Source organism: Ahaetulla prasina, chromosome 1 (genome assembly GCF_028640845.1).
Source record: "Ahaetulla prasina isolate Xishuangbanna chromosome 1, ASM2864084v1, whole genome shotgun sequence".
NCBI classification, from domain to species: Eukaryota; Metazoa; Chordata; class Lepidosauria; order Squamata; family Colubridae; genus Ahaetulla; species Ahaetulla prasina.
The window spans coordinates 213,209,393-213,231,523 of NC_080539.1; the positions used below are offsets into that span (position 1 = coordinate 213,209,393).

General features: G+C 38.2%; 1 protein-coding gene and 1 long non-coding RNA gene across 4 annotated transcripts in view; one reads left to right on the forward strand and one right to left on the reverse strand.

Annotated features, from left to right (window-relative positions):
* Window positions 1–17,706, reverse strand: part of LOC131201694 (uncharacterized) — a 55,228-nt gene extending 37,522 nt beyond the window's left edge. For all 3 annotated transcript variants that reach the window (XR_009155954.1, XR_009155952.1, XR_009155953.1), the window contains exons 1-2: window positions 17,637–17,706; window positions 14,972–15,022 (exon numbers count right to left, since the gene is read on the reverse strand). This is a non-coding gene — a long non-coding RNA (uncharacterized LOC131201694). The remainder of the gene's footprint in view (window positions 1–14,971; window positions 15,023–17,636) is intronic.
* Window positions 1–22,131, forward strand: part of PDE11A (phosphodiesterase 11A) — a 172,310-nt gene that overhangs the window by 42,073 nt on the left and 108,106 nt on the right. The window lies entirely within an intron of this gene.

Genomic DNA, 22,131 nt, shown 5'->3' on the forward strand with positions numbered 1-22,131 from the left:
CTCCATCAAACACTGAAATAGCCCAGGGGCGAGACTCACCCCGAATTGGAGGTGATTGCATTTGAACGCCCCGCGGTGCGTCACGATGGTCTGGGCCATCGCTGTGGCGTCGTCTATTGGCAACTGCTGGTATGCTTGAGCTAAATCAAGCTTCGCAAAGATAGAGCCTCGTCCCAAGGAGTGGAGCAGATGCTGCACCACTTGGACAGGGTAGGGGTTGACCTGTAGTACCTTATTAATAGTGCCCTTGTAATCGGCACAAATTCGTATTGCCCCGTCCTGCTTCAGGGAGAGAACAATTGGGGTCTCCCAGGGTGAATGATCCACAGGCTCAATCACCCCTTGAGAGAGAAGCTTATCCAACTCCATATCGACCCTATGCTTTAAGGCGAGGGGCACCCTCCTAGGCTTCAGACGGATCGGTGCAGTTTTGGGGTCCAAATTGAATGAGACTGGAGAACCTGAGTAACGGCCCAACTGCTAACTAAACACATCAGCAAATTCCTGGACAATGGTCTCCCAGCCACCCAGAACTACGGAGTGGACCCCCAGGACTCCCAGGCCAAGGGAATCAAACCAGTCTAGGCCGAGTAGTATGGGTAGACGGCCCTTTACAATGACAAGAGGCAATGACCCTGAGAACTTCCCATGGCGAACATGGAATGTGCAGCAGACCAAAACGGGAATGGTTTGCCCTTGGTAATCTTTAAGTGTAACTGGGCACGGCCACAAACGGGACTTAGAGAAGTTCGGGAAGAGCCGTTTGATCGAGAACCAGGAAATCAGTGATTTAGAGGACCCCGTGTCCACTTCCATCCTGCAGGCAGAGCCGTCGAGCTCTACCGTGAGGTAAAGCTTATTACCGTGGGGGGCCACTGCGGCGTGCCCCACGGCAAAACAATCTTCCTTGAAGCCAGGGGCCTTTGCCGTCGCCTTCTTCTGGGTAGATGAGTCCCCAGGATGGTCAGAAACGGGTGCTGCGGCATGACAGACACGGGCGAGATGGCCCTTTCTCCCACAACGACGACAGGTGGCAGTCTTGAAACGGCAATCAGACCTTCCATGGTTACCTCCGCAACCTAGGCAGGGAACCGGGGGCGGCTTGGCAGCAGGCCACCCTCGTTTTGGAGCGGCCCTGAGATGGCAGACCCCGCCGTCCTCATCAGAGGAATCGGAAGGGTCCGGCGCAGTATGGTGGACAGTCGGACCCATCTCAGTGGCAGCAGCGTTTGATTGAAACTTGTGGATCTCCGCTGCGGACTTTTCTGCCACCTCAGCTGCTCGAGCCTCATCGAGTGCTGAGGTCAGAGTCAAATCTGCACGCGCCAGCAAGCGACACTGCACCCGCAAGTCGGCAACGCCGCTAACAAGTTGCTCAAGGAGGACCTCATCCAGGTCATGGAATTCACAGTCCAAGGCGGCCGTCCGCAAAGAAGCCATATACATATTCACCGACTTCCCCGGCCGTTGCACCCTACGCCTGAAAGCGTGCCGCCGGGCAATGCGAGAGGGTGTTGGGGAGTAATGGCTCCGCAATTTGGCCAAGAGGGTGTCCCAAGGTACATCAAAAACTGGCAGGGGAGCGGCCAAAACCCTTGCTGTCGCAAACATGTCACGTCCACAGAGGCTGAGAAAGTAACCACGCTTCCTAGAAACGGTTAGATCTGCATAATCATTCGCACGCAAGAAGCATTCAAAGCGGTCGAGAAAAGCTTCCCAAGTCTCAGCATTAGGGTCAAATGGAACGAAAAACGGCTGAGTAGCCATCTGAAATCTGAGAAGGTTACCGAAATTTGTCCGACAAAGTCGTTTTAGTCTGTCTTTACCTTCGTCACCAGTATTAGATCTGCAGCAAGAACGTGACCACCACTCAGCCGGAACGGCAAGAATAACTTTATTTTAACAACTGTGTTTAACAGCAAAGAAAACAGCAACAACTCGGCTCTCTCTTGACAGCTCTTATATACTCGCTGCCTCAGAGAGCTAAACCAATGGCAGGGCTTCAATTTCCCGCTTCCTCGAAGCCACGCGTCTTAACCAATCAGCAATCGCCTGGCTGTTGTCAGGCGAATAAGACGCGTCGTAACTCCGAGGACTTTACGCTACATGATTAATTCATGCTATCCTCCTGGCACAGGTGTGATGAATGCTATTGCATTGGCTTGGGATAGTTGTATCTTTATTCCTGTCCTGATGTTATCACTAGGTCCCATTCATTTTAGGGGTAGGACTGCTAGGATGTTGGCTTATTAAATTTAGGGACTCTCCTTTCTGTCATCCAAGTTAAATCATTGTTACCTTTGCCACAAATCTGCAAATACCTCATCAGTTATATCTGAGATTTCCAGGCCTTGGAGCTCATAAAATTCCTTCCATAGTAATCCAGGAAAGCAGTTTCCATCCTCCTTCAGTCCACTTCCAGTATTTCTCTAATGAATCCCAATAAAACTCTCCAGATGCTGGATAACATTTGACAGGCAAAGTAGGAGGGGAGAAATGGCATAATTAGAATAACGTATCAAGGAGCAAATTAATTCTTTGGGCATGACATTAAAGAAAGACATAGGAAAATAGGATTATAAAATGGAGGAAGAGAAGAAGGAAGATATTGTTTTTAACCAGATTTTCTGCTTTGTAAAATGGAGGAGGAGGAAGATATTGTTTTTGAGTTAAACCAGATTTTCTGCTATGTGGAAGGAATGAGCAAGTAATAAAATTTACATAAAACTTAATATGTAGAAATTTGTTCTGCTGGCACAATAAAGCTGTCTCCAAAAAGTGAAAGCCAATTTAGTCTATTGGGTAAGGCCCTAGACTAGAAAGTAGGAGACCATGAGTTCTAGTCCTGCCTTAGCCATGAAAGTCAGCTGGATGACCTTGGGCCAGTCACTCTCTCTTTCAACCCAGCCCACCTCACAGAATGTGGGGAAAATAAGAGGCAGAAGGTGCGTTAGATATGTTGGATGCCTTCAGTTAGCTATAAAAATAGTGGCAGGATACAAATAAATAAAGTCCTTTGAATATGGTGCTAGAAACAAAAAACATTGTAAAAAAACAATCCTATTATATATTACCAGTGTTGAACCTGACTTCTAGAAAATAATTGATACAAATGAAAAAAGCATGGTAAAGAAATTTGTTCCCTAACAAAGTTAATATAAGTGGAGAGAATAAACTTCAGACTTAGGTATTGCTGATGCTGATTATGTCAACAATGATATAGTATTTTGAAAATTAAATTCCTGTTTAGGAACTAACATCTCTTTCAAGAGGAAATAGGAAATTTAGTGATGAGCTCTTTAGTTAAGAACACACGTAGATCACTATATTTTCTCTTTGGTAATGGTCTTAAGAGTTGTGCTGTAACGGCACAAAGTTTACCATGTTACGCCATAGAAAATCTGTCTGAAACTATTCCTATTTGGTCCCATCAGGAATAGTTTATGATTTAGCTGATATCTGAAAAGAATTTTTAAAAAATGCTAGAATAAATGCCTTTGCTTGCTTCAGTTTTCCACATTTACAAAATGGGTATATCAGGAATGTTGCCTCACCATGTGTGTTGCTTAGCTAGATGGCTCTACCTAACTGATTTCTGCGGTCAGAAGCTAAGCAGGGCTGAGCTGGGATAGAATTTAGAGCAGGAGCGTCAAACTTGATATTGAGGGCTGCATAAGGGTTGTGTTTGATTTTGGGGAACTTGGGTGGGTGCAGCTAGGGTAGGTGTGGCCAACTTGATGTCACACATGTCGGGGATGCCTGCGGTGGCTCGAGTGCTCTGCCAGTGAAAATGGGCTCCTGAGCTCCGTTTTCGGCTGCAATGGCCTCCTGCAATCCTCTGCTAGTGAAAACTGAGCTATCTCCCAAGCTCTGTTTTCGCTGGCAGAGGCACCGCTGGCCAGTCCTTTGCTGTTTTGAAGGCAGCCCCGCAGGCCAGATCTAAGCGCCCTCTGGGCCAAATCCGTCCCCCAGGCCTTGAGTTTGACACTCCTGATTTAGAGAAAATTCTGCCAGAGAATCTCAAACTGTAGACTGGGTTGGGAAGCTGAAAAAAATATCTAAGAAGGGAGTGGAAAGGCATTATTGTTACTGTGGTAAGGAAGTCTTATCTGTAAAATTATCAGGAATTGGGCTCAGGACAGAGTCCCTACGTTTTTATAGCAAATTTTTAGGCAAAGATGCTTTTGGTTTTCCCTTTTTTGAGGGAAAAATTAAGACTTACAAAAAAAAAATGTTTTCTTCTGATCACTGTTTTTTTAAAAAGATCTATAAAGTTTTTTATTCACTTTTCACATATTTCTTAACTGGCAATATTTCTTAACAGTTTATTTTAGAATTCAGTTATATTTCCCATTTATTGCTATATTACTCAAAATTAGAGCTATAACCATTAACATATATATAATTTTTTTAGAACCAATTGTATGTGAATTTAATATTAGAATTTTATTGGTGATTTTTTTTCAAGAAATAGAATTGACCGTATTTTTTTTTCTTCTCTGTTAATTTACTACTTCTTCTTCATAAAAAAGTTTTATTTTTACAATCATATCAAACAGCTCATCCAATGTACAGTTATATACAATTAGTCGGGCTTGCCCAGTCACCACCCCCCTTTTTAACACTCTTCCCTCTTCTACCTTCTTCTACTTTCCAGACCTTCGTCTCCTTCTCATATCTACATCCTCTCCTCCCTCCACCCTACACCTTCCTTCTCCCTCTTCTACCCCTCTTCCTTCCTCTTCTCCTCTTTCCTACCTCCTACTCTCTCCTCTTTTCTCCCTCCCCATCGTTCTAAAATGGTAACTGGGCAGACCCGACCCTACATTAATTATATTTATACATCTTCAATAATCTCTGTACATTAACCATCACTTCATCCTTTACCCTCAACCCCCCAATTCCCCACCCCCTTACCCCCCACCCCGACTTCTCAGAACAAAATGCAGGGTATCAAAACTAACAATCATAATCCAAAATAATTCCTAAATTATAATCTCTAGTCACCCCACACATAATCACACTCTCAATTCCCCTCTCCTTCAAAAATATATCTAATACAAAATATTTCCTAAATTTACTCATATGCTATTCGATATTTTTTTATCTGATACTTATGTATCAGATAAATAAGTATCAGAATTGACCGTATTTTAATGTGTCAACTATCAAGTGATAAATTATCTTTGAATTCCCACTTTTGAGTATTATTGCTGGAGCTTTTTATTGGCTTCCTCAGAGATACATAATAATCACAATTGTTTTTGGTTTTTGTTTAGTTATTATTCTGAGTAATTCAATTTTTTTTTTCATAAAGGAAGAACTTCACAAGTTTACTGCACAGTTGTTCCTTTCTGGTTACAACTTCTTCAGCATTTTGATATATGATTATGAGCTGTTTGCACTATTCTAATTGAAGTTAAATGCCAACAATGTACTATCTTCCACTGCATCTTTTGTATGGATGCTGATAGAAAAATAACTTCATTTTTTGTATTCATTTTTCTAAATCAATATGACAAGATTTGTTTAAAACTTCTGTAGGAGTCACCTAATTCTATATTCCAGTAATTGAGATTGTTCTTTTAGGTTGGGAGCAATAATTGGTTAGTCATTTGTCAAAGGTAGCCTAACACCAAGATGCTGATTCTTTTATATCCTTCCCATTAAAAAGAAATTAAGATGGAGTCATTTGAGCAAAGACAGATGGCAACCTATTTGTAATTCAATCTCTACTGTGTAATGCCTTCTTATTATAGAAGCTACTGACTGCCAATTGACTCCAAGGCTTCAGTTGGGTTGACTGATCGTGGTTATGGAATTCTTAATATACCATTAAAGATATTGGAGAGATACCTCTATCAGTGCTACATGTTAATTTTTCCCAAACCAAAACAGATTTTGCAAATGTTCTGTTTATATTATTTTATTTTTAAAAACATTTTGAGGAAAATTGACTTGTGGATCTATTTACTTTTTATTTGTGTTTGAGCCGTATCCACTGTCTTCTTCGATCAAAGGGTCCCAAGATTGCCACTTGATACATAATTTTAGAAACTCCCCATCCTTCTTATTTTGGGTGTATACAAGTAGGCCTTATTTAACAAACATACAGTTGGGACAAGCAACTCCATCACTAAGTGATGTTAAATTGAAATACCATATGCCATGCAAGACGTAGGATGTCAATTCCACATTAAGAGAATCATCCACAGACATCACATGACTGCAATTTGTGACTTATGCTGACTTCTCTATTGACTTTGCCTTTCAGAAGCCAGCAGTGAAGCTCGCAAATGGTGATCACATGACAGTTGTGACATTGCAACTATCATAAATGCATACCGCTGCAAAGTGCTAGAATGGCGATCAAGGGCTGGTTCTAAAGTTACTTTTTCAATGCTACTATGCATTTGAATAATCACTAAACAGGGCAGTAATTAACTAAGGCTTACCTGTGTTTCCATAAACTTTTTTCATTAACTCTTAATTTTTTACATTGAAACTCTTTTTTTTAGAGTTAATATTTCATCTGGGACTTCTTCTGGAAGAGTTTGAAAAAACAGGCCAAATGCTAACTAAAACAAATGCTAACTATTTTCCTTACATTTCCCCCCAAATTCTGAAATAGATTTTCAGTTGTAAATTATATAACACATTATGTAAAATTATACAATTAAAATGCCAATAATGAGTAAATGAGATGTATTTGTCCAAATGAAATATCAAAATTTCTGATCTGAAATGTGTACTGGTACAATCTCTAACTGGACTGATTCAGATATATTTTTGGAACCCAAATATAATTTATTGCTTTGCCTACCCTAATAACACCCTGTTTGATAGAAAGTTTCTGTCTAACCTGTGGTAGTGATAGATTAAATTAGCAGTCAAAAAAACGTTTAAGTTAGTGTTCAGGAAGCAGTCTTTGTTGTGCAATGTATCCAGCTAAACCAGTATTTTTTCTAATTCTCAAATTTTTTCTTCTCTTCTTTTCCTGAACAGTAGTCAAGTCCAATCTAATGTCTATAATACCTTTTTGCACTTTTCCGGTATCAAGGAAATTCCATTGTATGTTTTACTTGAGTAGATGATTCTTTTAACTGTTTATTGACTTGTTCCAATGTACCTCCCATATTCTTTTGGATTGTATTAGCTAGTTCATTCCATACTACCTTCAGTTCTTATTTTAGTTGCTCAAAACATTGATTGAACAGTGCTCAATTTTCTCCTGCTTTGTGGTGCTATATCCTCCTCTTCCATTCGTGTAACTTCAGCCTTTTGGAGAATCACCTTTCATAAACATCTTTTATTAGTAATCTTGCCAATTAGATGTCATTTTTGTGTGTGCATGTGGCTCGGAGTCTGTGATTCCAGGCAACTACCTGGACTAGTCCCTGCTGTTTTCTTGGCAAGGTTTTCAGAGGTGGTTTGTCATTACTCCCTTCCTAGGGATAAGAGAGAATGACTGGCCAAGTTCGACCAGCTGGCTTTCTGCATAAGGGAGGACTAGAACTTACTGTCTCCCAGTTTGTAGTATGATACCTTAGCCATTATACCAAACTGGCTACCTAACAGTCAAATACAGAAACATAACATATCAAAAGGTCTGGAAGCAGTGGTGGAATTCAATTTTTTTTAACTACAGGTTCTGTGGGCATGGCTTGGTGGGCGTGGTGTGGCTTGGTGGGCGTGGCTTGTAGGCATGGCGGGGAAGGATACTACAAAATCTCCATTCCCACCCGACTCCAGGGGAAGTATACTACAAAATCTCCATTCCCACCCCACTCCAGGGGAAGGATACTGCAAAATCCCCATTCCCTCCCCACTCCTGGGGGAAGGATATTGCAAAATCTCCATTCCCACCCCACTGGGACCAGCCAGAGGTAGAATTTGCCAGTTCTCCGGACTACTCAAAATTTCCGCTACTGGTTCTCCAGAACCTGCTGAATAGCATCCCTGTCTGGAAGATATCAATTTGTTCAATACACCGTCTTTACTGGTGGCTGGCCACACACCCTTGTCCCCCTTCTTCTCTAAGTGATTGTTTTATATTCTTTACATTAAAAAACTCTTCTTGAGATAATTCTTGAATAACTGAAACGTTTTGAATTCATTAAATTTAACAAAAAGTAAATAACAGTCTAAAAAGCAACTGTGTATACAGCCATCTACAATACAATAGCAATAGCACTTACACTTATATATTGTTCCACAGTGCTTTACAGCACTCTCTGGGGGGTTTACAATGTCAACATATTGTCCCCATCAGTTTGGGTCCTCATTACTGACCTCAGAGAGATAGAAGGCTGAGTTGAAACAGTCAGGATCGAACTCTTGGCAGTAGGCAGAATTAGCCTACAATGCTGCATTCTAACCACTGTGTCACCACAGTTCCTAGGCATAATTATGTATAGTAAAATATATTTGGCATAATATCACATAAAACTTTGTTCTGCTCTATCACCACAGCTCATGGATACAGTTAATCACAAATATTTTGAAGAGGGATGCATTCAAAATAAGACATTAATGTAATAGTTACAAATTCCACTGGCTTCTAATTATGTAAGGATAATTTATCATCGGCAGCCAGTGGGGGATATGGAAAAAATAAAGCAAATGACAGAAACTTAAAACTAGGATCAATATTCAAAAATATTAAGTTGTTTGGAACCTTGGTTAGAGAAGGAAAATGACAAATGAGTATGATTTAACAGAAAGTATATGGCTGCTTGTAAAATTATGTGGTGGGTTTCTCTGTGCCTTAGTGAACCTGAGCAGGATTAAGGTAACATAATACTGTTTTGATATTGGTTTATCACTAGCACATATCAAATAGAGTAAGGAAGATTAAATTTTTGTTGTAATGATGACAATGCATCTCTTGTATATCTGGTTTCAGAAATTCCATCGCAGTGTTAATATGGCTATATTAACCACAATATTTAATTCTAGTTTTGCCTTATATTTTATCTGATCTAGCATGTATTAAAAACACAAAAAAAATGGAATAAATTCTAGAATATTTTCCTTAAACGTTCTTTATTGGCAATTAACTTTTAAGACTACATTTTCCATTGCATAAAGTGTATTTCTTGTTGACAAATTAACATAATTGGCCTGTTTTGCTGATACTTTAATTTTAACAACCTTTTTTTAAAGTGGCCTTTATAAACTATTCCAGTTTTTCTTGACTGTCATGTTTGCAATGGATAACTAGGGGAAAAAAAAGATCTGATACATTAGCTTTGCACTGCAATTTAGTCAACTAGAATAAAACTATTGTCTAGCTAGTTTGCCAATTTATGAAGTTCGCTCCACTGCTTGGCATAAAAATGAAAGCCAATTAAGCTCCCTGTGATATTTTCTTCCCATGCAGCCATGTCTTGGCATTATGTTTATTACTGCAGTCATAATAATTTTAACGCTTTAACGTATTTGGGGAATATCAAAGATAAATGTGTGCCATTGTTTACAGTCACATATGCTAATTAAAAATAGCAATGTATTGCATAGTTTACAACTATAAAAGATAATTAATGTTATGCTCTCAAACAGCCCGTGTCTCTCAGTTCTATTGATATATTCAGAAGATTGTTAAATATAATTGGAATAAGGTTTATAATAGAAATATAATAGAAATGCCTTACCATATTACCAATTCTATTTCAAACCTTATTACTGTTTGAATTGGTTTTATCATTGTAGCAAATAGAAATATATATTAGTATACACTAAAATATGTCAATTGCTTTGAATCCATATTATAAATCACCATATTATAAAAAAAAAGTTGAGACTCTGGGAAAAATGCAGAAAAGAGTAACAAAGTTGATTAGGGAACTAGAGGCTAAAACATATGAAGAATGGTTGCAGGAACTGGGTATGTCTAGTCTAGTGAAAAGAAGAATTAATGATAGCAGTATTCCAATATTTGAGGGGCTGCCACAAGAAGAGGGAGTCAACCTATTTTCCAAGTACCAGAAGGCAAGATAGGAAACAATGGATGGAAACTAATCAAGGAAAAAAGCAACCAAAAGCTAAGGAGAAATTTCCTAACAATGAGAACAATTAACCAGTGGAATGGCTTGCTTTCAGAAGTTGTGGGTGCTCCATCACTGGAGGCTTTTAAGAAGAAATTGGATAGTCACTTGTCTGGAATGATAGAGGATCTCCAGCTTGAGCAGGATGTTGGATTAGAACTGAGGTGAAATGCTACCAGTTTGGACCGGTTCGGGCAAACCGGTAGTAATAAAAGCTACCGGTTCGAGTGAACCGGTAGTAAAAAAATGCTACTGGTTCCGATGAACCAGTATTTCCGATGATCAGCGGTGCCGCATACTTTCTAGTGAATCTAAATCGCGGGGCAAAGCTGTTCCCGCTCTTGCTGTTCTACTTAGAAAGGACTTCTTAATCCTTCCTTTTCAGTGCTGCGCAGCAGCGCCTGCAGTGCGCCTGCACACGAAGCACACGTTTTGTGTGCACCATGTATGCACGCACGCACGCAGCGAACTGGTAGCAGACCTTGGAGGATTTCACCACTAGACTAGAAGACCTCAAAGTCCCTTCCAACTCAGTTATTCTGTTATTTGTCTCTTACGTATTCAGTGTTTTTGAAGTTTGGGTAAAATCAAGCAGTCAGTTCCTTACTAATACTCCAATAATAGAACAATGCACATTTTCTTTTACATTAGTGAAATATAACATACTTTCTAGGAAGAATGCTGAGTTGTTCATTGTTATGTAAACCAGAGTCCCTCAGCCTTTTGAGCACCAGGGACTGGTTCTGTGGAGAGAGGTTTTTCTGTGGACCGGAGGGGGCGTGGTTTCGCATCTGTCCTGCATCCTGCAGATGAGGCTTCACTTGTTTGTGTGGCCTGGTTTCTGGCATGCCTTGGACTGGTGCCGGTCCATAGACCAGGGATTGGCGACCCCTGATGTAAACCATTTATTTATCGTACACTTCACAAAGGAGCTGCACATGACCCATCCTTACAGCTTACATCCTTACATCCAATATAAGAAGTTGTTATTGGTGTACATTGGATAACTGAGAAAACCAAAGAATACCGAAAATACACAAATGCCTTTCTATAATCAATGAACCACCTATGGTTCATTGATTATAGAAATGCATTTGTGTCAGTGTTGTCAAACCGTGGAATGTGCTTAGAAAAACATCTCATTGTCTTCATGCAAAACCTATATACAAATCAGGAGGCCACAGTGCAGATAAAAGATAAACAGCTAGCTTCAGGTTAGCAAAAGAGTAAGACAAGGCCATGTATTCTTCCCTTATTTAGTCAGTCTATATGCTGAATATATATTAAGAGAAATGGATTGAAAGAAGATGAGCTTTAAAATTGGAAGAAGAAACATAAATAGCAGTCCTATACTGATGACACTACTCTGATAATTGAACATGCAAATGAGATGCAGTCTCTATTAATGTAAGTCAATGTCCTCAGAATTTAAAAAAACCCAATTACAACAGGTATAGCAACCTTTGTCTGGAATTGGGCAGCTTCTAAACTGAATGAATTAAGTTTAGTATAATCAGGCTTAGAGCTGACATTTATTTATTTATTTATTTATTTATTTATTTATTCATTCATTCATTCATTCATTCATTCATTCATTCATTCATTCAATTTATATAGATATCCATCTAAGATAAGTAACATTAAGGATACTGAAGAGAGGAGTCAAGAAATATGCTGCAAAATCAGAATATACCTACAAAATCAAAATATGCAAGTGATAGTACACAATCAGTGTAAAGTTTTTGTTGATTTTCCTTTGGATTGCCATCTTCCTGCTCCTTGTTTTATGCTGGCTGTTGTCAACTTGATTTATATGTTTTAGTTTTTTTGTTGCAAAAGTTGATTTTAGTTATTAAATTTCATAGCAAATAGTTGCAAAAGTATTTTTCCAGCTTGGTGACTTTTTCATATATATGGGAGGATAGTGTTCTATTAAACCTAACATTAATTGGTTGTCCAATAAATATTAGAAATAATATTGTATGCGTACTTTTGGATACCTTAAAAGTTATTAAAGGTGATTCTGGCCCCTTTAGTTGTGTGCTGTAGATTATTTAAGCATAAAGATCTGTGCAACATTTTTGTTACCTATTGTCATTGAGAAAGAAAATAGCGATTGCTACACCTGACTATAAAAATATATTTGTGGAGCTGAAGAGGTAGAAGTTCTGACTCATATATTATTCAATTGCTGTTTGTATAAGGGGGCAAGAGATAAGTACCGTATTCCATATATTAAATGTATGGCCCAGTGGGAGGCCCATATTAAAACAACATACCTCATGTGTGGCTAGAATTTGAAAACAACATTTAATACAGCACAATAGCTGACTAAAATAGTCCAACTGAGATCAGCTTATGTGGGCCTGATTGGAGTAGATAGAATAGAATAGAATAGAATAGAATTTTTTATTGGCCAAGTGTAATTGGACACACAAGGAATTTGTCTTAGTGCATATGCTGTCAGTGTACATAAAAGAAAAGATACGTTCATCAAGGTACAACATTTACAACACAAATGATGGTCAATATATCAATATAAATCGTAAGGATTGCCAGCAACAAAGTTACAGTCATACAGTCATAAGTGGAAAGAGATTGGTGATGGGAACGATGAGAAGATTAATAGTAGCGCAGATTTAGTAAATAGTTTGACAGTGTTGAGGGAATTATTTGTTTAGCAGTGATGGCCTTCCGGGAAAAAACTGTTCTTGTGTCTAGTTGTTCTGGTGTGCAGTGCTCTATAGCGTTGTTTTGAGGGTAGGAGTTGAAACAATTTATGTCCTGGATGTGAGGGATCTGTAAATATTTTCACGGCCCTCTTCTTGATTCGTGCAGTATACAGATTGCAGGGGTGATGCAGAAATATAATGTTATGTCATTTGATTCTATTTTACGTATTTAGGTATTAAATTATTGTATTTTATCCTGTACTATTGTATTTTGCCCTACTCTCATTTTAAATTGTTTGTATAGGATTTTATTGGTAACACGTGTTCGAACCTTGCACGTTAAATAATAATGATAATAATCAGATTCTAGGTCCTGTGGTTCGGCAGTGAAATATTGCTTCATCATTATAGCTACAAAAGACTGCTCTTTCTAGTCTTATTATAACTTTCATAATTGTACTACTTGTGCTGCTTGTGGCTCATTTTTCTTTCCCAGTTACTGTTACTGCCAAGCAAAATTAATTGCAAAATTGGATAAGTAAACCTAGTAGAATAATTTGCTCCGCAGGTTTTGCCACTTCAGTTTTTTGTGTGCAAAAACTGAATTGATCTCAATGATCTAAATGTGCCAATGGAGGAGAACGAACTGGATGCACTGAAATGTTCCTAGTTAGATAATGAAACATCTTGCCTGAAAACAACCAAACTCATAGAGCACTAAGGATTCCACAGATACAATTGTACTTTCTAGTCTCAGGCCTGCATGACATACAGTATGAAGCTGCCTTTTTTGCTGCTTAAGCAGAGAGATTCTGCTTAAAAGTTGGAAGTTGAATGAAACAGGTTCCCCATAAACAACATTTCTTGACGATCCTTGTTGGCATGTCAACTTTGAAGCGATACCCCGTCGCATTATTCCTAATTTGAAGGAAGCAATTTTAATTGAATAGTGAGAACCAGATAGGCAGGTTTTAATAATTTGATTAGGTATGCAGAATGGTGGCCTTCATTAGAGATGCTGAACTTGAAATTTGAACTTTCTTACTTCCCAAGTCTGTTCTCCATGATTGATATAGAGCAGGGATATCAAACCCAATTTCATTGAAGGCCGCATCAGGGTTGTGTTTGACTGTGGGGTGGAGGTGGGGGAGGCGTGGCCAAGATGGGTGGGGCCAGCTCGACGTCACTCATGTCGGGGGCGCCTGTGGAGGCCTGAGTGCTCTTCCAGTGAAAACGGGCTCCCAAGCTCTGTTTCATCTGCAGTGGACTCCTGCAACCCTCTGCCAGTGAAAATGGTGCTCAGGAGGGCCACACACAGCCGTCCCAAGCTCCATTTTCACTGGCAGAGGCACTGCGGGCCAGTCATTTGCTTTTTCCAGGGCAGCCCTGCAGACCAGATCTAAGCACCCCTGGACCTTGAATTTGACACCCCTGATATAGAGAGAGGGGAAGAGTCTAAATGAGCCAAGCAGAAGTTATGGAAGGAAATAATTCTAGTGTTTATTTTAGGTAATTGAGATAGAATGAAACGATCGTAGGCTAATATTGGAGGGCTTCTCCTATGGAACTGTCCTTGTTCTTTTTCTGCTTTTAAAATTTCTGTTAGGCTTTATTCTCTCTGTTCCTGAGCTATAAACTGCTAGATTCAGATTGTTTATTGTTTAGTTATTTATCATCTTTAGGAACCACCCATCTCTCTCATAGAGGGAGATACAGTTATATCATTTGTTCTATGATAATGTTTATTGTTGTTGTTATATTATTACTAGATTAGTCTTTTAATATGTTGCAAGATACTTTGGGCATAATCTTAATATACAAAACTTTGCCAATAAATAACAAAGAGAATAGAGGTGAAGTATGTCAAGGTGCAGGACCGTGCACAGTGAAATGCAATCAGAGGTTCGATTCAGCAAAGCTTCAGCAAGTTTGACATGTTGGTGTTAGACTAACACTGGGGAGCCCCAGAATCAAGTCTCCACTCAACCAGAGAAGTTTACTGGGTAAATATAGGGCCAATCATTCTCTCTCAACCCAACTTACCTAATAGAGGAGTTGTTATGAGGATAAAATGCAAATGCATCTTGATAGAGAGTGGACCAATCTCTCCTTAATGATCCTCCATAATCAGTGAAGGTGGATTTGACTGCATCACTTAGCAACAGCAATTCTGACAATCCTTCCTGTGAGTTGGGGGAGGCTGGGAGATTCTGGGAAAGTTGGCGAAGACTGTATGTGGCGGGAGTGACTTACCATCTTGTCATCTTCCTTGCTGTCTTCCCGATTGACTTTGCTTGTGGGAAGCTGACAGGAAAGATTGCATATGGTGATCATGTGACTGGTGATGTTTTAATGATGTAAGAAGCTGCGCACCTGAGTGTCCAGATTGCAATCACATGACCATACGGGTGCTTTGCCGGCTTGAATACTGGTCATATGTTCATTTTGAAGTGCCACTGTAACTTTGAACAATGACTAAATGTATGGATGTAGGCCAAGGACTAGCAGTATTTTACTTTGAATGTTTTCTGCATAAAAACTTCAATAATAATAAAAAAAGATGTTCAAGGAACGTCTGACCCCAAATAAGGGGAGGTATCACTTCCCTTGATTTTGAAAATTAGCTTCTGTTGATGTAGCCTAAAATTTCGTTTCCCGTTATTGCTGCTGTTAACTCATACCGAGTTTGCTACCAATTACTATTTTTTTTCATAAATACTGTTTTCATAAGTAAATGTGCCAGGCCACATATCTCCAAGTTGTGCTTATCAATTTGAATCCTCTTTACCAAGTGAAGAACTTTGCATTTATCTTTGTTAAATTTTGTTAGGTTAGTCTCAGTTTGTTTTTCCAACCTATTAAGATCATTTTGAATCTTGTTTCTATTGCCTCTAGGATATTAACTCCCACACAGTTTCATGCCATCTGGAAATTTGTCAAGAATTCCCTCTTTCTCTTCATTAAAATTATTAAAATATATTGGACAACACAGGGCCCAGGATCGAATCTTGTTAATAAAAACATTAACAAGGAAAGCATTTTTTGGGATATGATTTTTGAATCAGTTATGTATCTACTTAATTATGCTATCTAGGCTATACTTAGTCAGTATGCTAATCAAAAAATCATTGGCTATTTATTAAATGGCTTGCTACCATGATATGTTTATAGCTTTTACACAATATGGCAAGGTAGTTACCTAATGGAAAACTGGGATAAGAAGATTAATCTAACATCTCTTCTATTCATGTTGACTTCTAGTAATTATAGCTTTATTTGGCATGATACATTAGCATTTGCTGATTAGGTGCATTTTAAACTATAAAATTAATAAATACTGTTATTGGACTGTGACTGCATCATTCTTAAAATGTTGTATGAAATCTGTTTTCATTCCCAATTTAGATATGAAGCCAATAGGATTGTTTTTAACCAAAATAATGCCTATTAAGACAAGACTCTTTTAAAAATAAGACCAAGGTGATTATATATAAACTTTTTTAAAATAAAGGATGAATATAGCTCTCTCTCTCTCTCTCTCTCTCTCTCTCTCTCTCTCTCTCTCTCTCTCTGCTGAGAGTTCAAAAGGAGGAATATGCTTACTTAATACATTTTAACTAATTGATAGTAATTGATAGATAGAGGGACTTCTCAGGGTGCCGTCTGCCAAACAATGCCGGCTGGCGGCCCCCAGGGGAAGGGCCTTCTCTGTGGGGGCGCCCACACTCTGGAATGAGCTTCCCCCGGGTTTACGTCAAATACCTGACCTCCGGACATTTCGTCGCGAACTAAAAACACATCTTTTTATCCGCGCGGGGCTGGCTTAAATTAGTTTTAGGGGGAAATTTTATTAATTTTAAATGGGGTTTTTAGTATGGATAATTTTTTAATCTCAGGCTAATTTAATAAGTTTTTAAATGGTATTTTAATCTGTATATTGTGTTGTTTTACTTTTGCCTGTACACCGCCCTGAGTCCTTCGGGAGAAGGGCGGTATAAAAATTAAATAAAATAAATAAATAATAAATAAATAAATAAAGTAGAATTGATGAAATGGTTCAGTTTATCATCCACTCAACAGATCTCTCAATTAAACTTGTGTATAATTTTAAAATATAAATTGAAAAACTAGAAAGATAGAGTTCCTGTAAAACATTACCTTTGTTAATAATTTTTAGAAGTTTCATTTTTAAATTTAAACCTGGTTTTATTATTTTCAACTTAACTTTTTAAAATTAGTATTGTTACTGTATTTGTAAAGTATTGTTTCCTATACACTGAATTAATATGAATTATGTAATTATAATGACATAATATATGGATTTGCACAAGTTAACAGCTTGGTTATTTCCAATAATCTAAGAATTTTGGTCCAGTTTTTATTAGCACTTTGTGCCCTACAGTTCTCCCTGACAATCCCAGCCTGAAACGAGGAAATAGGCCTAGCCTATTCACACTGCCATCAAGTGGATGAAAGCTATCATAACTCAAATTTTTTTCACTACTCAAAGGTTACAAATTACAGTACTGTCACATTAATTTCAGCAGCATAAAATTGAAAAGTCCAGTTTTCCCTTGTTCTCAGTAAAATAAAATAAAACATTACACTTATCAGAATAGATCCATGTAAAAGTTCAGGCTGATTTCTTCCATTAATTATTCAATCTGTAACTCAACAGCTTTAGTAGCAGTGAGTTGTTTCATCAGCATTTATTAGACATAATGCAGTAGCTGATGTGAAAAAAATTGCACACAACCTGGAGAGTTAAAATTCCTTGTAAATTCTAGGGTTGGGATATATCACCTCATTTTATTCTGAATGGATCACGTTACTCTTTCCTCACTATCTTTCTTTTAATTCAGTTAACAAATTATAGCTCACTTTTTTTTTCTTTAACCTACACATTTTTCCATGTTACCTCATATAAGAAGATATAATGGAATCATGTATGATAGCAGCTCCCTTTTGACAGAAGTTGTTCAAAAGAGGTGTTTCATAAAATATGTATGGGTGAACCAAATGTTTTCTATCAAAAGTTAAAACAGCTATATCTATTGCAAAGCCCTGAAAGATATCCTTTGTGTGCACGTGCATACAAAGGCCATGTTTCCATCAGACTGCCCATAAAGCAAAGGAGATGAACGTACACATATATGCAGAGCTATGCGTGGCTTGCAATTTAATGTCCCTGCGGAACATCATCCACACGGATATAACACTGACCTCCAACTTGATTCTCTTTGGAAAGGCCCTGAAATCATTGGTTTTGTCAGCAGGCCTGCGGTGATATGGAGCCCATCCAGTGGTTTGTTTGATGTTGCTGTTGCCAGGGGGAATAGGGGTTTATTGGGTTTTGTATATGGAGTTTTACTTCTGTAAGCTGCCTGGAGCCTCCATGAGTGAGATGGGCAGCCATGTAAGTTTTCTTAATAAACAAATGTGGGGAAACCGCCCCCCCCCCCGCCCCAAGAAGAATGAAATATTTTGGGGAATATTAAAAGAGGCAGAATATTATATTTCCCCAAACGAGAAATGGAGAAAAATCTTAACAAAGGCAGAAAACAGCCTCAAATGCCTCCAGCAGATGCCTGAAGTCTTTAGAGATGAGATTTTGTACCCATTAAGAAATCTGGGCCAATCTATTCACAAACAAAACACCTTCAGCTCCAGTTGATGTGATTAAGAAGGACAGGACATGACATTTAGGACATAATAGGATTAATTCATCACCAATCAAATAATAAAAGCACACAAAGCAAACCTCAACATTGCAAAATACTGTAAACTGTATAAAAATCCTCGCATTCATCAAGCTAATTTGTCAACTGTCCCAGAACTGTATGCTATGGTTGGTTCTGCTCATCAATAAACAGGGTGCTTCTTTCAAATCAACCTCTATTTTATTTCCAGTGCCTTTCTCCCAGTTTGGAACCAAACTGGATTTTCTTCCTACATAAACAAGTAAAATAAATCAATTTTGTAAAAGATATTGCATTTCAACACATCCAAGGGAGGTACTTCGTTCTTCCTGGTGCATTTGGCAAACTACGTACTTCTGTCGCATGCATTACACTGCCTTGAAAATCAATGTGTGAAATAAGTCTTGCACACAGCCCTCTAATTATTTTTGTAAATGCTTGGTTTTTTTAATGTTTGGAAACAAATATATATAAATACAATGGAAATGGACACTGTGCACTTTTCTGATTGCAAAATAATTGTAGTAATAAATTTGGAAGCATTTGCATTTTCCATCAATTATATAATGTTCTAAAAAAGTCATTTCTCTTTCTGCATTAGAAAGAGCCATGGTGGCGCAGTGGTTAAAATCCAGTACTGCAGGTTAATTCTGCTGACTGCCGGTTGCCTGCAGTTTGGCAGTTTGAGCCTCACCGACTCAAAGTTGACTCAGCTTTCCATCCTTCTGAGGTCAATAAAATAAAGACCCAGATAGTTGGGGACAATATGCTGATTCTGTAAACCACTTAGAGAGCACTGTAAAGCATTGTGAAGTCTAACTGCTATTGCTATTGCTATTAGAATAAACATTTTATCACTGGGAGTCATCTTTGGGAGATTATTTAGCAACTGTTATACTACTTTGGATGTTTAATGGCCCATTTCTTTAATGTGAAAGCAAGTGGATTTAACTGTTATTAATTTTAACATATCACGTTAACACCATCATTGCAGTTGCAGTTACATACAAAAATATTATACAAAAATTATCAATAATGAACTGATTAAAATACAAAGAAAGTTTTAGTTCTATAAGTTTTACAATATGTAATACTCCTCAACTTCCAACTGCAATTGGAATTTGAATCTTTATCACTAAATAATGCAGTTGTTAACTGAATCCCATGGTTGTTAAGCAAGACACTCAAAATCAAAGTCAGTGGGGAAGCTGGCAGGAGATTGCAAGTCCCAGGCTGATAGGCAGGCAAGTGGCTACTTCTTGGTGTGGGAGGGAGCATGGGCACCCAACATGGGCAAAGTGTGGGTCAGGGAGGGCATAAGAGGGTGCGTGTAACAGGCATGGAGAGGGCTGAGAAGAGTCTGAGGGACTGTGTGAAAGGTACTGTGTGCGTTGGGGAGGATGCAGGGGAATGTGCGAGAGGCATGGCACAGGTTGTGGAAGGTGCATGGTAGGGGAAAGAGGCATGAGTTGGGGAGGTTGCCCAGAGGTGCACAAGTGGCCAATGCAGCATGAACACAAAAGGGCTGGTGGAGGGTATCTAAGTGAGGGACACTTGCCCCCAGTGATTTGCGACCTTCCCTGCTAACTTTCCCGCTGACTTTCTAGGGAAGGGTTGCAAATGGCGATTACATGATCATGGGACTCTGCAACTGGATGTAAATGCAATCTGGTTTCTAAGCACTCAAATTGCGATCACAGGACTGTACAGATGCTAGGACAGATGGAACTTCAAGAACCAGTCATAATGACCATTTGTTCAGTGCCATTGTAACAAATCTTTGCAGTTCAAGGACTACCTGTATTTTATAAGCTGTTATAAATGATATAATGTGAGATGCTACTAATTTATTGACCCCCCCCACAAAAGAATTCTACAGCCCAATCCTGTGATAAATTATATACTCTTATATAATTTCACATCTACTGTCAAAATGGTAGCAATAGTTTTAGCTACAAGGACATTGCGTAGAAGCTGTGGCAAAGCTTTAGAAATTTGGCAAAGCTGCAGGTGTAAACTTACCCCTTTTATTAAAGAAGAAATGACAGATTGCCTTTGTACCATTAAAAGCAATTGGTATTATAAATATCCAGTTTCCAGGAATAGAGAAAAATGAAAAATGGCCTTTTTGAGGCATTTTGGCCTAATCATCAACAAAAGTACAGTGTTGTCAGAATACAGTTGCAGTAGGATTCTACATTCAGACAGAAAATGGATTAAATAGAAGAGATAGAAGGCTTATGAATATGTAAGATAAAAACATTAGGAACAAGGATACAACTCTATTAAACCTCTCTTCTGGCATTTAGGGTACATAAGAACCACATCTGATTGAATCTTGGCATTTTGATACAGACAAGTAATTAAGTGCAGCAATCTTTTATCAAAAGGAAAGTAATTAAATGTTCTATCACAATTTCTCTCTAGAAATAGAATAAAAAATAAAATACAAATGAATGAACACGAAATGCACATGTGAATTTTATGTGTAACTAGCATTTATTTCTTGGTTAAAGATTTAAGACAGTGATGTGGAATTTACTTTCCTGTTCAGATCCCAGAGACATCAAATTTTCTGCTAAAGTAACTCACAAATCTGATAGGTTCCCAATTACTGATAGCAAATAAAAGATCTATAACTGAGACAATAATTTTTTTAGCCATTTTGTAATTAGGAATTGCTGTCTCCAAGAACTTATTTTCTTTATTGTGTAAATAATGCTGCCAAAAGGACACATTGACTTTTCAGGATCTTGGGCATAAAATAGTCAGACTTGGATATTTTCCTAGGTTTTGGAAGAAAAATCAAAGATCTTACATCAGAGTGGATTGTAAAATTCCAGGCTACATGTTCATGCATTTTCAGTAATAATGGAAAATGGGATATTGAAAAATTCAAACATAAGAACAATCCAAACATTCAATGCAACTCATTTTATTAAGGATGTTAATTAGTAATGATCCCATTGATAATTGGCTATACTGTGTCTGATACAGTGGAGAAGGGTATAGAGGTCATCTCTGATGGATTTGTTCAGAGGTCAGAACTTTTGACAGTGCAGCATCTGTGGTGTTTCTTAGCACAAGTGGAACTCATCCAGCTGCTTTTTATATCACAGCTATTCTGTAACTTTTAACAAATTATTTAGCTTACAGATAATATTTGAGAGATCTCATTGTTGCTGTTATCTTCTTGGCAGCCCAGAAGCTTCTCTGAATGTTCCCATTAATCCTATTTTTCTACAGAATTCCTTTGTTTGCAACTTTTTTGACCTTGATCATGATTATTCTGCCTATTGCAAATTTTTCATCCCTTTTTACTCCAAAATGCTTATATTCAATTTTAGTTGTAATCATTGAATATTGATGCAACATAAATAATAATCAATAAATATAATAAATACCAGTATACATGTAGTTACTAAGTGATACACATACACTGTTTAATATTATGTAAAACCAATATATTTTTTTAAAGCACTGAAAGGCATTTAGTGTATTTTCAGTTGGTAATATATTATAGATAATGAGGAATTTTTTTAATGGATTTATACCAGTATTAATTGCTTTTTGGCTTCACAACAGGGGTGAGTTCCCCTTACCTTTGCTACTGATTTGCAATGGGAGTGCTAGTGTGCTCTGCTCATGCGCAGAGTGTCCATGATGATGTCCAGGTGGAGGGGCAGAGCCTCCCGCCACTGTTACTACTGGTTC